At 36.5% G+C, this 3,734-nt stretch overlaps 1 non-coding gene across 1 annotated transcript; it reads left to right on the forward strand.

The window, feature by feature from the left end:
• Positions 1–760: 760 nt before the first annotated feature.
• Positions 761–867, forward strand: LOC127134040 (small nucleolar RNA R71). The gene has a single exon (XR_007807820.1). It is a non-coding gene; the product is annotated as a small nucleolar RNA R71 (small nucleolar RNA).
• Positions 868–3,734: the final 2,867 nt, after the last annotated feature.

A 3,734-nucleotide genomic window follows, 5' to 3' on the forward strand; every position in this document is an offset into this window, starting at 1 on the left:
ATCCCTATTTAATTACCTTGAACCAGAAGGTATGGATGACAATGGTCTTCGTGTATCCATGGTGAAAGATAATTAAATATGGAAATACCCCGATTTTGGTCCTTTGTTATGCAGATATGCAATGTAGAGATGAAATGCAAAAAGATAATGCAATGAAGAAATGTATGAAGAAAATGTAGTGAAGCAATAATAGAAGAAATGAACTAAACATGACTCCCTGAGAATTGTCAAAATAATATATTTTATGATATAATCAAGACTTTCCAAAGATGGACTAAAATCTTAATAGTATCTAAGATTTTCTGAAATGTTTAGATGGTTCTTCCAACCTGGGTTATAGGTGTTTGAGTAAGGGTTTCCTTGAGCATAATTCACTTGGCTTGTGGAGATTCCTTCCAAAAGCTGACATTCAGGGGTAGCATGCCCAGGAACTCCGCATAACTCGTAGTTCGGAGCTATGGCAGCTACGGTGGCTGTAGGTGTTATGGTCAGGTTTTCTATCTTTTGAGTGAGAGCATCTACCTTATCATTGTCATGGTCAAGACTGCTTATTTCGTACATACCGCCTTTCGTTGGAGGTTTCTCTACGGAGGTTCTTTCACTTCCCTATTGATAGTGGTTTTGGGCCATACTTTTGATAAGTTGATAAGCCTCATTGTAGGGTTTATCCATCAGTGCGTCACCCGCGGCGGCGTCTATTGTCAATCTCGTGTTGTACAAGAGACCATTATAAAAGGTATGGATGATCAACCACTCTTCTAGATCGTGATGTGGACAAAGCCTCATCATGTCCTTGTATCTCTCCCATGGTTCGAAAAGAGATTCGTTATATTTTTGTTTAAACCCATTTATTTGGGCTCTTAGCATAGTCGTCTTACTAGGTGGGAAATATCGTGTTGAGAAAACTTTCTTCAACTCATTCCACGTAGTGACATAGTTGGATGGTAGAGACTGGAGCCAAGCTCTAGCTTTATCTCTTAATGATAAAGGGAAAAGACGTAGTCTTATTGCTTCGGGGCTGACACCATTTTCTTTCACTGTGTCCGCGTATTTCAAAAACACTGACAAATATAGGTTCTGGTCCTTCGTGGGACTACCAAAAAATTGGTTTTATTGTACGGCTGACAACAACGAAGGTTTTAGCTCGAAAATATTTGCCTCGATGGCAGGGGCAACGATGCTGTTATGTGGTTCATCTTGCGAAGGGATGGAATAGTACTTGAGAGGACGGTTCTGTGGTCCTTCAACCATCTCTGGTTCTAAAACTGGTTCAGGAATAGGGATATTAGGATCGGGAAGATTGTACTTAATACGGTATTCTCATATCTGGCGTTTTAATCTTAGATAATGCTCTGGCTCGTTGATTGTTAGCTTTAATTGCTCGCCTTGAGAGCGAGTACTTGGCATACAATCGAAAATTTAAAAAAAGGAAAATAGTTTTGTTTGCCTTATTTTATACTGCACAAAACTAGAGTTACGATATCGACTTAATTAGTCCCCGACAACGGCGCCAAAAACTTGATCGCAACTTAGTATGTCTATAAGATTCGTGACTGCAAGTGCACAGTCATATCACGTAGTTTTAAAGATTATCGAACCCAAAGGACCAGTAATCGAACTTACCATTATCTAATATTACTACGTAAATCTAAGGCTGATGATTTTTCTTGGGTTTAAGGGACAACGAGAAATAAATATTAACGAAAGTTGAACTTTAATAGAATTATTTAATAGCTGGATATCGATATGTAACTCATCAAACTTCGGGGATTCGATAAATAGTTGGCGTAATCTTAAATGTCAAAATAATCTTCGGCATAAATTATTGATTTAAAAGACTTTATCTCACAATATCGTGTTATTGACTCAAACTATACTCTTAAACCAGAATGCTTTGCTCTCGCTGCCTCATTTGAATTAAAAGTAATTTTTGGAAATCAATAAATTCTAATTAATCCTAAAGTACTCTCGCTGTGTTTAGAATAAATGTCTAGTTTCTGTTATCCGGTTAAAATCTCAAACTCTCGTTTTATTGATCGAAACCTTGTTTGCTTTTTACTCTTGTGCGAAAACAGTTTTAATTTTAGAATAAGAAACTATAACCAGAAAAATAGTTTATGAAGATCAATGCCAATTATTAACGAATCTTGTCGTTATGACCGTCTTTACATACCGATATCAAATGGTTTAGCCAGACATGGGTTTGAACATAAACATGTTATTACGATGATTAAACATAAGAAAACACATGATTTTAAAAAGACTGAAATTAATTTGTTCTAAGATGAAATCATAAATAATTAAAATAAACAACTAAAATGGAACCTGGAAATTATACTGAAAACTGGAATTAACGATGATACTTGAATTCAGAAAATGCTGGCATGCTTGACAATCAGGTACATAATTACAATCAAAATCATTTCTTAAAACTAGAATTGCAATAGTCCCCCTGATGTGGAAGATCTATCACTTTTACAAGTAAATCTATCTGCTTAAAATTCTAAGAACAAAACTCTGGCTCCGAAATTCCACCCCGAAAACTGAAGACGGAAACCCCAATTTATACTCAAATTCTTCCCTTGAGAATCTGATAGTTGGCGTGAATTTAGGATGATTGGGTTGAACGAGAAAGACGGTGCGTGGAAATAATCCAGGAGAGAATAATGGCTTTGTGGCAGGCGCCACACTTAAGGTGGTGGACGCCACCTCTTTAGTGCATGGCAGGCGCCACACTTAAGGTGGTGGGCGCCACTCCTTTGTATTTTCTTCGTTTTCTTTCCATTTCTTTTATTTTTGCTCTTTTTCTACTTTGCTCGCACATACACTTCTTATTTGATAAATACTTGAAATAAACACAAAATACGGCATAATGTTATGGAAAATAGGTAAAACGACACTATATTGCAATGCAAATCAAGTCAAATATATGATATATTTTCGCGTTATCAATATGATATAATCGAGATATTCTAAAAATGGAATGATACCTCAATCGTATCTAAGATCCTTCAAGGACACTAGAGCAATCTCTCTAACAAAATTTATGAGACTCCCTGAGGATCAACAAAGCAGTATCTTGTATGATATAATCGAGATATTCCAACAATGGAATGATACCTCAATCGTATCTAAGATTCTCCAAGGATACTAGAGAAGTATCTCAAATGTATATCTGTTGGGGGAAATAGTTCAGAAAAGTACTCCTTTTAGAGGAGGTTTATTGGAAAATTCAGCAGGGGAAAAGCTCATAAGATACTTTTTAGGGTAACCTCTGCTTGGGAGCAACAAAACCGAAGACTTTGGGGAATATCATTATCAACCAAAGAGTTGATGAATGATTTTATGGGAAATAACTCCACAAGAACATGTGGGGTAATAACTCTTTTTAGAGAAATACGACCGACTTGAATGAGGACGGTTCTGGATACTTGTGATTGACCCTAGACCTTGATGTTTGTCATGTATGTTATGATGTTTTATGCGGAATTCCATTTTGGGTGGAAGTACCATGCTCGGAATGATACAAGGAGATGCATATAGTATGCAATTATTGGGGATATTTAGATGTGCATGTAGGAATGCAAATGATTTTGTTCATTTTTTTATGAAGCTCCCTATTTCGGAAGGAGTGTTATGCATGGGTATGCTGATGAACGATAGGCTTGTATTTTTGAAATTCTTGTTTGGCGAGAAGACTATGCATAAAGTGATGCATTCGATGCATATGGGAA

The sequence above is a fragment of the Lathyrus oleraceus genome, chromosome 3 (assembly GCF_024323335.1).
Source record: "Lathyrus oleraceus cultivar Zhongwan6 chromosome 3, CAAS_Psat_ZW6_1.0, whole genome shotgun sequence".
Lineage (NCBI taxonomy): Eukaryota > Viridiplantae > Streptophyta > Magnoliopsida > Fabales > Fabaceae > Lathyrus > Lathyrus oleraceus.